A 13,684-nucleotide genomic window follows, 5' to 3' on the forward strand; every position below is an offset into this window, starting at 1 on the left:
CTAAAATATGATACTAGATAAGTACCACAGTTAACAAAGACAACAAATTGAACCTCAAAGTTGAAATCCTACCGCTCCTAAATGACCATATAACCTTATTGCTACCAAATGTGGATCACCAATGTTTATGATGATCTTGTAATTGATAGAGCGCAGGCGTACTGTCATAGTGCAGAGCTAGTACAACCCCAGCTGAACATGGGTTCTACATGTTTTGCGAATCTCAGTTGCATCTTCAGAAGCTATGAAAAGGTGCATCTATAATAAAACAAAATGTAGTTGTTGGCCTGTATATGCTGATGTGTATAATCCAAAACAACAAAATCAAAAAGAAAACAAATAAAAAAAAATTTCCTACATACAAAAGCGCAAATTGGACAAATATTCACTTACAAATATTGCCATGAAAGCTTATGTATTTTGTTAGTCATCGGAGGAAACAAATTGCTTCAGAGTGGGTATCCAGACATGGAGGCACATCAGGGAAGCAGGGACGACATCATGTGATGACATGATCATCTGTTGAAAACAGAGCAGGTTTATAGGCTAATATTATGGACCAAAAATTTTTTATTTGGCTGAATATCTATTATGCCAATAGTCTATGGGCATTGGTCTACTATTCAGTCAGGTCCATAAATATTGGAACATCGACACAATTCTAACATTTTTGGCTCTATACACCACCACAATGGATTTGAAATGAAACAAACAAGATGTTCTTTAACTGCAGACTGTCAGCTTTAATTTGAGGGTATTTACAGCCAAATCAGGTGAACGGTGTAGGAATTACAACAGTTTGCATATGTGCCTCCCACTTGTTAAGGGACCAAAAGTAATGGGACAGAATAATAATCATAAATCAAACTTTCACTTTTTAATACTTGGTTGCAAATCCTTTGCAGTCAATTACAGCCTGAAGTCTGGAAGGCATAGACATCATTAGACGCTGGGTTTCATCCCTGGTGATGCTCTACTGCAACTGTCTTCAGTTCCTCCTTGTTCTTGGGGCATTTTCCCTTCAGTTTTGTCTTCAGCAAGTGAAATGCATGCTCAATCTGATTCAGGTCAGGTGATTGACTTGGCCATTGCATAACATTCCACTTCTTTCCCTTAAAAAACTCTTTGGTTGCTTTTGCAGTATGCTTTAGGTCATTGTCCATCTGCACTGTGAAGCGGCGTCCAATGAGTTCTGAAGCATTTGGCTGAATATGAGCAGATAATATTCCCCGAAACACTTCAGAATTCATCCTGCTGCTTTTGTCAGCAGTCACATCATTAATAAATACAAGAGAACCAGTTCCATTGGCAGCCATACATGCCCACGCCATGACACTACCACCACCATGCTTCACTGATGAGGTGGTATGCTTAGGATCATGAGCAGTTCCTTTCCTTCTCCATACTCTTCTCTTCCCATCACTCTGGTACAAGTTGATCTTGGTCTCATCTGTCCATAGGATGTTGTTCCAGAACTGTGAAGGCTTTTTTAGATGTCGTTTGGCAAACTCTAATCTGGCCTTCCTGTTTTTGAGGCTCACCAATGGTTTAGATCTTGTGTTGAACCCTCTGTATTCACTCTGGTGAAGTCTTCTCTTGATTGTTGACACACATACACCTACTTCCTGGAGAGTGTTCTTGATTTGGTCAACTGTTGTGAAGGGTGTTTTCTTCACCAGGGAAAGAATTCTTCGGTCATCCACCACAGTTGTTTTCCATGGTCTTCCGGGTCTTTTGGTGTTGCAGAGCTCACCAGTGCGTTCCTTCTTTTTAAGAATGTTCCAAACAGTTGTTTTGGCTACGCCTAATGTTTTTGCTATCTCTCTGATGGGTTTGTTTTGTTTTTTCAGCCTAATGATGGCTTGCTTCACTGATAGTGACAGCTCTTTGGATCTCATCTTGAAAGTTGACAGCAACAGATTCCAAATGCAAATAGCACACTTGAAATGAACTATGGACCTTTTATCTGCTCATTGTAATTGGGATAATGAGGGAATAACACACACCTGGCCATGGAACAGCTGAGAAGCCAATTGTCCTATTACTTTTGGTCCCTTAACAAGTGGGAGGCACATATGCAAACTGTTGTAATTCCTACACCGTTCACCTGATTTGGATGTAAATACCCTCAAATTAAAGCTGACAGTCTGCAGTTTAAGCACCTCTTGTTCATTTCATTTCAAATCCATTGTGGTGGTGCATAGAGCCAAAAATGTTATAATTGTGTCAATGTCCCAATATTTATGGACCTGACTGTATATACCAAGCATTTGCAATGTGGGACCTGAAACAAAACATCCTAAGCAGAAAAAAGGACAAAACATGTATGTATACTTACTAAGTCACATAAATCGAAGGATTTTGATTGGCCTTCAATCAGACTCAAAGTGACTTGATAGGTGTGATTATTTGCTGCAAAATAGGAGGGAGGAAGATGGGAAGGGGAAACAAGTGGGGAAAAAGGGTGCAGACCATCCAATCCCAGCAGAGCACAATGGACGCTAACAAAGCCTGCAGGTCTGCACACCCTTCCCCTCCCTGCATGGGTAACACTGTAAAAAGCAAAACCAGATGATCAATATCCTTCCCTTGTAATGTGGTCGGCTCCCACAGCACAAGGAGTTGGCCCCCAAAGAGAGAAAAAAAGGGGAATAGGTCTGAACTATTATAGCTTTCTCTATTACCTGAAATACTATCGGCACTAGATCCTTCTGTGATGATCAAACCACAATTGTGTGATTTTTTACCTTCTAAAAATTAGATTTATTGAATAAAAAGTAGTATACTCACAAAAGAATAAAATCAAAGGCACATCACAAAAAAGACAGCATGGTCCAATCTCCTTAGATGGTGGCTGTTGGGGGAATGTAGGCCTTCAAATAGTTGACACATTTCGAGGCAGAACCTCTTCCTCAGAGCCTAGTAGAAGGTAATGCACTAGGCCCGTGCACCCTCTGTTTGTTTCTTTGCACACAGCTTCTTTGGATTTCCTTGGTTCATTAAGGGCAACAAGGCTTGCATTCCCAAAAAGTACTAAATGTGGGGTTGCTGACATTGTGGAGCTTATCGTCAGGGCAGGAGTTTCAGCATTCATTTGCTCATGCTTTTTTATCAGATGCTGTCACACTGCCTGACTTTAAATAGCCCCGATATGAACACACACGCCTCTAGGCAGTGGTCTATGACATCACATGATGAGGTCAAAGAGATCCCGCACGTGCAGAAAGACCATGAATGCATGCTGGAATTGGCAGCCTCCCAGAAATCAGCCGCTGGACTGGAAGAACCGTGCTTGCGCGGAGGGACTGGCTGAGGGCCGGATCCAACTACTGAGGAGTGCGCAGTCAAAGGCGCGGAAAGGAGCCTCCCCCAGCCCTCTTGGAATAGCTGCAATGCATGGCAGAGGGGGAACCAAGTGCGCTAATGAAACATATATATGTACACCCCTCAGCCATGCACTGTGACCCCTATGGCTGCATGTCTGGACATATAACTCACCTCCAGCACATTAGTTCCCCCCGATCGATAATCATTTAAACAAATTACAATTTCAGAAATGCAACCAGGCATTTAAATGGGTGTTTTCTAAAGTATAAATACATTTCATTATATATCAACATTGGGTTTATTCAAAATGTATATACATTCCATTACAATTTACATACCAAGTGTCACGTACCTGGTTGGGGAGCCTGAGGTGGAGAGAGGGCGTCCTCTTACAACTCCCGCTTGGGGCCCCTGAGGTGGGAACAGGGGCGCAGAGCCAGGAGTGGCAGGAGTGCCGTGTAGATCCTGAAGCTATTGGCAGGTAGCTGGGGACCCAGGAGATCCGGACACAAGCCAGGTGTGGGTGCAGGAACATAGGTGCAGCAGTGAGCAGGTGAGGCGGCAGTCAGGATGCAGATCTTGGTACCGAGCACCGTTGCGTGGATGCGGTGGCTGACAGGTATGGCAGTGATCCGGATGCAGGCCAGATGCAGAGCCGTGGGTGCAACAGTAGATGAATATGGTAGCTGACAAGAAGCAGGCCAGGTGCAGGTGCAAGCAGGATAATATAGCAGAGTCAGGCAAGCCGGGTCAGTATCAAACGGGCAGATAAATACAAAAGGAGCAAGCAAGAGAATGGTCAGGGATAGCCGAGGTCAGTGCAGGCAGAGTTCTTTCTTAGTCGGGTAATGCAGAATAAAGGTATCAGGATCAGGAATGTATGCAGGAAAATAAATAAATAGCCCGCCTGACGTGACGTGTGCGCTTACTGCGCATATGCGTGTTTTCCTCGCTACTGCACATGCGCGGCCGCACGCTCCCGCGCCTGCGCACTTGCACCGCTGTGACTCGAGGGGATCTGTCGCCATTGCACCACTGCACAGCGACAGGATCCCTTACACCAAGATCTTATTAGATGTGCCAAACAATCCGGGGCTATATAACTGACATTTTCAGTTTGTAAATGTGTCAAAAAGAAAATCCTAGTATACTACTGTATGTCTACTTGATACCTAATTTCACAGAAATGGCTATATGACAAACTTTCATTAATCATTTCATTTCATCAAATTTATGGTAGAGGCCTAAATATCTGCTGACCAGAGCCAGAATTTTGCCATTACTAGAATAGTATATATGATCCTTAATTATTTGTCTAAATTGGCGAATAGTTTTCTGAACATATAAGGCCCCACACCAGCATAACATAAGATAGATGACCCCCTGTATGTCACAATTAGCATAGAAGCGTGGTGTGAATAACTCCCCATTGGGTAACTCAAAACGCCTACCACACTGTATTCAAGGGCAAAAAGGCATTGACCACATTGAAAGATGCCTCTCAAAGAGACCTTGGGAGTAGTTTGTGGTCTGTATAAACTGCATGTGATTTTGTCTCCTATATATTTGGTCAACATTGGGTCCTCAAGAAGTAAATGCCAGTGTTGCTGGAGGAATGAACGTAAATTGTAGATGCTGAGCTGAATATTTAATTATAAGTTTTTCTGTCGGAGAATGAGATTGGATGAGTCAAGACTGAAAAAGTAAAAAAGTGCGTGTTTTGCCAAGGAATTGATTGTAAGCCCTATGCAGAATAGATTTGCTGTAACCATGCATAGGAAGGCACTCCCACAATTGTTTGGCCTGCGATTTGAAATCTTCCAACTGTGTGCAGTTTCATCTTAGCCGTATGTACTGTGCATATGGTATACTCTGAACGAGAGTTGAAGGAAGGGCACTAGTGGCATGTAAAATAGTATTTCCTGCCGTGGTCTTTCGAAAAAGTTTGGTACCCAAACTACTGTTGGCATTTTTGGATATAGCCACATCCAAAAATGAAATAAAATCCATATGGTAATTCATAGTAAAGTAGAAATTATAATTGTTCCAGTTCAATTTAGCCATGAATTCATGGAGTACCTGAACTGACCAAGTCCAAGTCACCAAAATATCGTCAATGTATCTTAGCCAGCATAGCACATGGCAAAGATACATGATGAATGACTCATCTGAAAAGATTTCTGCTATGATGTACAGACCTGACAGTGGGTCATTTTACACACAATACAGTGGCAGCCACCGGGATTGTGTCTAAAACTGACAAGCAGACTCCTGCCTGTCAGGTGGAAGTAGACGGGCGCCGCCATAATCTGCACCCAAAGAAAGGAACTCAAAATCAAGATTTCCTCTTTACTAGACAGGTGCTTTAATCAAGAAACAGCACCACATGAGGATTCTGTGCCCGCACAAGATGCAGACAAGTGTCATCATACACACAGTTGTGTGGAGAAGTTTTACACAGATCAAGCTTCAAAATCTCTGGCGCAGCATGAAAAATAAAGGAGATTACAAAGGTGACTGTACAATGCTATTTTTACCTCATCACTCCTCAAAAAGGATTCTTGTTTTATGCATATTTTTCTTACCTGTTTGATGCCAATTAACATGAGCTTATTAGTAGTTTGCTTCTTTTTGCTAAAAGGTGTCAGGGATCCTGTCGCCATGCAGCGGTGCAACGGTGACGGATCCCCTCGAGTCACAGTGGTACAAGTGCACAGACGCAGGAATGTGTGGCCGCGCATGCGCGGAAGCATGTAAAACTTGCGCATGCACAGTAAGCGCACACGTCACGCCTGGCGGGCTATTTAAACCTGCTTCATAGTAAAATCACTGCCTTCAGGTCTAATACGGTCCTGCATACATTCCAGATCCTGATACCTGTATTCTGCATTACCCGACTAAGAAAGAACTCCGCCTGCACTGACCCCGGCTATCCCTGACCATTCTTTTGCCTGCTCCTCTTATACTTATTTGCCCGCTTGTTACCAACTCGGCCTGCCTGACTATGCTGTATTATTCTTCCTGCACCTGCACCTGACCTGCATCTTGTCAGCTACCATATCCAACTACCGCTGCACCCACGGCTCTGCATCTGGCCTACATCTGGATCACCGCCATACCAGCCAGCCACCGCATCCCCGCACTGGTGCTCGATCCCAAGACCCGCACTCTGACTTCCACCACACCTGCTTGCTGCTGCACCTATGTTCCTGCACCCGCACCTGGCTTGTGTCCGGATCTCCTGGGTCCCCAGCTACCTGCTGACAGCTGCAAGATCTTCACGGCACTCCTGCCCCTCCTGGCTCTGCGCCCCTGTTCCCACTTTCAGGGGTTCCGAGCGGGAGTTGTAAAAGGACGCCCTCTCTCCACTTCAGGCTCCCCAACCAGGTACATGACAAGAGGTTTAAGAGCCAAGACTACAACTTGGATATCTCTTGGAAAGTGAAGAGGTAACAGTCGGTCAATCAAGCTAAATCTTATTTAACACCGTGTTCCAAATTATTATGCAAATTATATTTTTCTCATTTACCTAAATAATTGATGTAAATAACAGTCAGCATAATTCTCATGTTATCAACTATTAAGAGTACAATTCAAATTTTTCTGAACAAACCTTCTAACGATAACAGTATTTTTGTTAAACATAAAAAACTTACAATGCACTTTTCCAAATTATTACGCACAATAAGTTTCAAAACACTTTATAGGTTGTAAAGAACTGAAAATTGTCATTTGTTGTGTTTGCAGCATATTTACTGAAATCAAAAGCTATTTCAATAAAACGTTTAACAACATTTTAACTTTTTAAACATTTTAACAGGTCACGTTACATTGTAACATAGGAATCCTTATTTGATAGCAGCTTCACAAGTCTTGCATCCATCAAACTTGTGAGTTTTTGGACAGTTTCTGCTTTAATTTGTTTGTAAGATGTCAGAATAGCCTCCCAGAGCTGCTGTTTGGATGTAAACTGCCTCCCACCCTCAAATATATTTTGCTTGAGGATGCTCCAAAGGTTCTCAATAGGATTGAGGTCAGGGGAGGATGGAGGCCACGCCATGACTTTCTCTCCTTTTATCCCCATAACAGCCATTGATGCAGAGGTATTCATTGCAGCATGAGATGGTGCATTGTCATGCATGAAGATGATTTTATTAAGGAAAGCATAGTTCTTCCTTCTGTACCAGGGAAGAAAGTGGTCAGTCATAAGCTCCAGATACTTTGCAGAGGTCAAATTTACACCTTCGGGACCCTAAAGGGGCCAACCAGCTCTGTTCCCATGATTCCGGCCCAAAACATGACTCCACCACTGCCTTGCTGACGTTGCAGCCTTGTTGGAACAGGGTGGATGTCCACAAACTATCCACTACTCTATCCATCTGGACCATCCAGGGTTGCACGGCACTCATCAGTGAACAGGACTGTTTGAAAATTAGTCTTCATGTATTTTTCTGCCCAATGCAGCCGTTTCTGCTTGTGAGCATTGGTTAGTGGTGGCTGAATAAAAGGTTTAAGCACAGTTGCAAGACTCTGGAGGACTCTACACCTTGATGTACGTGGGACTCCAGAGGCACCAGCAGCTTCAAATATCTGTTTGCTGCTATGTAATGGCATTTTAGCAGCTGCTCTCTTCATCCAATGCATGGATCTGGCAGAAATCTTCCTCAATGTGCCTTTATCTGCACGAACCCATCTGTGCTCTGAATCAGCCACAAATCTACTAATAGTGCCCTAATAGTGCGATGATCATGCTTAAGTTTTCGAGAAAAATATCTAAAGTTTTCAAACCACATCCAAGGCATTGAACTGTTTCACTTTTTTCGGCAGCACAGAGATCCTTTTTCTTCACCATATTACTTGAAAATGGTGCTCTGCCTAATAATGTGGAACACCCTCCTTTAGTAGTTTTTCCTTAAATTGGGTTCACTGGCCAATTTAATTATCAGAGGTGTCCGAGATTGTTTTCAGTGATCAAAAGAGCCCTGACACACAATGCCAACCATGAGTTAAACTGAAAAACAAAATATTTAATCTTTGTGACACTTAAATAGAATTTACATACTAATTTGGAATGCGGTATAAAAAGACAGAAATTGCCCATCTTTTGGCTTCCACTCCCGTGAAGATGAAATGCATGCGGGCAAAAAGATTTGGGGAAGGAAACTATCTGCATCTTGCTTCAGACCGTTTCTTACGCTTCTAACTTTTCATTTGTCCCTTGGAAGACAGCAGGCAGACATCCTCCTGTTTTTGGAAGAACACAGAGTCCTTGATCTAGAGCTAATCAACAGGCTGAAAATGAACAAAGATGGGGAAGAAAAATAGGAACGCTGCCATTTTTCATACATCCTCCACCCTTGACGTTTGAATTCATGCTCGCCAAGAGGAGTTTGTGAATATGACTATTTGTGGAAAGACATCCTGCATGTGTCTTTTAACCAAATGAATCATTGCCCGAGGTGAAGTCAAAGGGAACAGATACTGAAGCGGTGACAAGAGTTTTGGGACCCCAACCACAGTCCAACACTTTGCATTCATGTAAAAATGCCAGCCAGGTAGGAGAAAAGTGTAGACTTGAAATTGATGGTTGAGCTACATCTCTGAATGTCCTGGCAAAAGAGTGGCTCCATCCAGGCGAATTTCTCTTGACGCGGGCACAGTTCATCATCTAGAGCCAATAAAAAAGGAACAGCAGAAAGTGAAAAAAAAAGATGGGGAATACATGACATTTTGCACCTGTTGACGCTTCCTAATTCCATGCCGTTAGACTGCGTGTCTGCAGCAAAGTTGGTGAGCATTACTACTTGTGACTTGCTTTACACCCTTGATTGCATTTGTAACATTTGATTATACCCTTGGCAGAAAAGGAAGAATGAAGCTTTTGTCACAATGAATTGACAGCACGGAAGCAAGGTGCTCTATTAGGAGGTGAGAAACGGCATCCTGCTTGTGTCTTTTCCTCAAGTTCCTGCTTGTGACATGGAGCTCCCAAAATCAAAGCTCGCAAGCTTGCTGTGGATGAGGTGGCCGAGTGGTTAAGGCGATGGACTGCTAATCCATTGTGCTCTGCATGCATGGGTTCGAATCCCATCCTCATCGAGCCCTTCGTCTAAAGGTGCACTGTTTTGTGCTTGCCGTGGACACCAGGCTGGCATAACCTAGGCTAAAAGGTCCAGCAAACTCGCAGGGCTTTGAAGAGATCAGCTGGAAGCATTAGAGCAGGGCTGCTGCCTAAACCATGCCATTGTGGCAAAAAGCTCCCGAGGCCACTCTTAGAACCTTTTCAAGGGCTTAATCTGCAGCCAAAGAAAGGCGCTGCTGAGAGTCGAACTCAGGATCTCCTGTTTACTAGACAGGCGCTTTAACCAACTAAGCCACAGCACCACACCCAGACGCCATGCTCGTGCCAAAGGCAGATTTGTGTCAGCACAGGCACAGAACAGTTGTGAGGAACTTCTTGACAAATGTTACGCACATCAAGCTTCAAAATCTCTAACGCAGCATGAAAGGCAGAGGAGGAGATAGCAAAGGAGACTATGCAACGTCCTTTTGAACTCATCACTCCTCCAAAAGTTGTTGTTTTTTTCTTTTTCTTCTTTTTTCATTGCTTATTTTTCTTAGCTGTTTGGTGCCAAGAAAAACCAGCTTACGAGTAGCTTGAAAACTTTCCAGCTTTGTACATTGCTGCTTTTTTGCTAAAAGGTTTAAGAGCCAAGGCTACAACTCAGATATCTCTTGTGAAGTCAAGAGGTAACAGTGGGCCAATCCCACCTAATCTTATTTTAAACAGGCAGAGTCTGTGCTCTAGAATCAAACAATGGACCGAAAATAAAAGAAGGTGGGAAAAACCAATTTGCCCATCTTTTGGCTTCCACTCCCGTGAAGATGAAATGCATGCGGGCAAAAAGATTTGGGGAAGGAAACTATCTGCATCTTGCTTCAGACCGTTTCTTACGCTTCTAACTTTTCATTTGTCCCTTGGAAGACAGCAGGCAGACATCCTCCTGTTTTTGGAAGAACACAGAGTCCTTGATCTAGAGCTAATCAACAGGCTGAAAATGAACAGAGATGGGGAAGAAAAATAGGAACGCTGCCATTTTTCATACATCCTCTACCCTTGACGTTTGAATTCATGCTCGCCAAGAGGAGTTTGTGAATATGACTATTTGTGGAAAGACATCCTGCATGTGTCTTTTAACCAAATGAATCATTGCCCGAGGTGAAGTCAAAGGGAACAGATACTGAAGCGGTGACAAGACTTTTGGGACCCCAACCACAGTCCAACACTTTGCATTCATGTAAAAATGCCAGCCAAGTAGGAGAAAAGTGTAGACTTGAAATTGATGGTTGAGCTACATCTCTGAATGTCCTGGCAAAAGAGTGGCTCCATCCAGGCGAATTTCTCTTGACGCGGGCACAGTTCATCATCTAGAGCCAATAAAAAAGGAACAGCAGAAAGTGAAAAAAAAAGATGGGGAATACATGACATTTTGCACCTGTTGACGCTTCCTAATTCCATGCCGTTAGACTGCGTGTCTGCAGCAAAGTTGGTGAGCATTACTACTTGTGACTTGCTTTACACCCTTGATTGCATTTGTAACATTTGATTATACCCTTGGCAGAAAAGGAAGAATGAAGCTTTTGTCACAATGAATTGACAGCACGGAAGCAAGGTGCTCTATTAGGAGGTGAGAAACGGCATCCTGCTTGTGTCTTTTCCTCAAGTTCCTGCTTGTGACATGCAGCTCCCAAAATCAAATCTCGCAAGCTTGCTGTGGATGAGGTGGCCGAGTGGTTAAGGCGATGGACTGCTAATCCATTGTGCTTTGCATGCATGGGTTTGAATCCCATCCTCATCAAGCCCTTCGTCTAAAGGTGCACTGTTTTGTGCTTTGCCGTGGACACCAGGCTGGCATAACCTAGGCTAAAAGGTCCAGCAAACTCGCAGGGCTTTGAAGAGATCAGCTGGAAGCATCAAGAGCAGTGCTGCTGCCTAAACCATGCCATTGCGGCACAAAGCTCCCGAGGGCACTCTTAAAACCTTTTCAAGGGCTTAATCTGCAGCCAAAGAAAGGCACTGCTGAGAGTCAAACTCAGGATCTCCTGTTTACTAGACAGGCGCTTTAACCAACTAAGCCACAGCACCACACCCAGACACTGTGCTCGTGCCAAAGGCAGACTTGTGTCAGCACAGGCACAGAACAGTTGTGAGGAACTTCTTGACAAATGTTACGCACATCAAGCTTCAAAATCTCTAACACAGCATGAAAGGCAGAGGAGGAGATAGCAAAGGAGACTATGCAACGTCCTTTTGAACTCATCACTCCTCCAAAAGTTGTTGTTTTTTTCTTTTTCTTCTTTTTTCATTGCTTATTTTTCTTAGCTGTTTGGTGCCAAGAAAAACCAGCTTATGAGTAGCTTGAAAACTTTCCAGCTTTGTACATTGCTTCTTTTTTGATAAAAGGTTTAAGAGCCAAGGCTACAACTCAGATATCTCTTGTGAAGTCAAGAGGTAACAGTGGGCCAATCCCACCTAATCTTATTTTAAACAGGCAGAGTCTGTGCTCTAGAATCAAACAATGGACCAAAAATAAAAGAAGGTGGGAAAAACCAATTTGCCCATCTTTTGGCTTCCACTCCCGTGAAGATGAAATGCATGCGGGCAAAAAGACTTGGGGAAGGAAACAATCTGCATCTTGCTTCAGACCGTTTCTTACGCTTCTAACTTTTCATTTGTCCCTTGGAAGACAGCAGGCAGACATCCTCCTGTTTTTGGAAGAACACAGAGTCCTTGATCTAGAGCTAATCAACAGGCTGAAAATGAACAAAGATGGGGAAGAAAAATAGGAACGCTGCCATTTTTCATACATCCTCCACCCTTGACGTTTGAATTCATGCTCGCCAAGAGGAGTTTGTGAATATGACTATTTGTGGAAAGACATCCTGCATGTGTCTTTTAACCAAATGAATCATTGCCCGAGGTGAAGTCAAAGGGAACAGATACTGAAGCGGTGACAAGAGTTTTGGGACCCCAACCACAGTCCAACACTTTGCATTCATGTAAAAATGCCAGCCAGGTAGGAGAAAAGTGTAGACTTGAAATTGATGGTTGAGCTACATCTCTGAATGTCCTGGCAAAAGAGTGGCTCCATCCAGGCGAATTTCTCTTGACGCGGGCACAGCTCATCATCTAGAGCCAATAAAAAAGGAACAGCAGAAAGTGAAAAAAAAAGATGGGGAATACATGACATTTTACACCTGTTGACGCTTCCTAATTCCATGCCGTTAGACTGCGTGTCTGCAGCAAAGTTGGTGAGCATTACTACTTGTGACTTGATTTACACCCTTGATTGCATTTGTAACATTTGATTATACCCTTGGCAGAAAAGGAAGAATGAAGCTTTTGTCACAATGAATTGACAGCACGGAAGCAAGGTGCTCTTTTAGGAGGTGAGAAACGGCATCCTGCTTGTGTCTTTTCCTCAAGTTCCTGCTTGTGACATGGAGCTCCCAAAATCAAAGCTCGCAAGCTTTCTGTGGATGAGGTGGCCGAGTGGTTAAGGCGATGGACTGCTAATCCATTGTGCTCTGCATGCATGGGTTCGAATCCCATCCTCATCGAGCCCTTCGTCTAAAGGTGCACAGTTTTGTGCTTTGCCGTGGACACCAGGCTGGCATAACCAAGGCTAAAAGGTCCAGCAAACTCACAGGGCTTTGAAGAGATCAGCTGGAAGCATCAAGAGCAGGGCTGCTGCCTAAACCATGCCGTTGTGGCACAAAGCTCCCGAGGGCACTCTTAAAACCTTTTCAAGGGCTTAATCTGCAGCCAAAGAAAGGCGCTGCTGAGAGTTGAACTCAGGATCTCCTGTTTACTAGACAGGCGCTTTAACCAACTAAGCCACAGCACCACACCTTGACACTGTGCTCGTGCCAAAGGCAGACTTGTGTCAGCACAGGCACAGAACAGTTGTGAGGAACTTCTTGACAAATGTTACGCACATCAAGCTTCAAAATCTCTAACGCAGCATGAAAGGCAGAGGAGGAGATAGCAAAGGAGACTATGCAATGTCCTTTTGAACTCATCACTCCTCCAAAAGTTGTTGTCTTTTTCTTCTTTTTTCATTGCTTATTTTTCTTAGCTGTTTGGTGCCAAGAAAAACCAGCTTACGAGTAGCTTGAAAACTTTCCAGCTTTGTACATTGCTGCTTTTTTGCTAAAAGGTTTAAGAGCCAAGGCTACAACTCAGATATCTCTTGTGAAGTCAAGAGGTAACAGTGGGCCAATCCCACCTAATCTTATTTTAAACAGGCAGAGTCTGTGCTCTAGAATCAAACAATGGACCGAAAATAAAAGAAGG

The 13,684-nt window shown here is 43.5% G+C and overlaps 4 non-coding genes across 4 annotated transcripts; 2 read left to right on the forward strand and 2 right to left on the reverse strand.

The window, feature by feature from the left end:
• The first annotated feature begins 9,344 nt into the window (after positions 1-9,344).
• On the forward strand, positions 9,345-9,426 carry TRNAS-GCU (transfer RNA serine (anticodon GCU)). Its single transcript has one exon. It is a non-coding gene; the product is annotated as a tRNA-Ser (tRNA).
• Positions 9,427-9,637: 211 nt separating this feature from the next.
• Positions 9,638-9,711, reverse strand: TRNAT-AGU (transfer RNA threonine (anticodon AGU)). Its single transcript has one exon. It is a non-coding gene; the product is annotated as a tRNA-Thr (tRNA).
• Positions 9,712-12,866: 3,155 nt separating this feature from the next.
• On the forward strand, positions 12,867-12,948 carry TRNAS-GCU (transfer RNA serine (anticodon GCU)). The gene has a single exon. It is a non-coding gene; the product is annotated as a tRNA-Ser (tRNA).
• Positions 12,949-13,161: 213 nt separating this feature from the next.
• Positions 13,162-13,235, reverse strand: TRNAT-AGU (transfer RNA threonine (anticodon AGU)). The gene has a single exon. It is a non-coding gene; the product is annotated as a tRNA-Thr (tRNA).
• Positions 13,236-13,684: the final 449 nt, after the last annotated feature.

The sequence above is a fragment of the Staurois parvus genome, unplaced genomic scaffold, assembly GCF_062004578.1.
Source record: "Staurois parvus isolate SC_StPar_1 unplaced genomic scaffold, SC_StPar_1.0 ptg000020l, whole genome shotgun sequence".
NCBI classification, from domain to species: Eukaryota; Metazoa; Chordata; class Amphibia; order Anura; family Ranidae; genus Staurois; species Staurois parvus.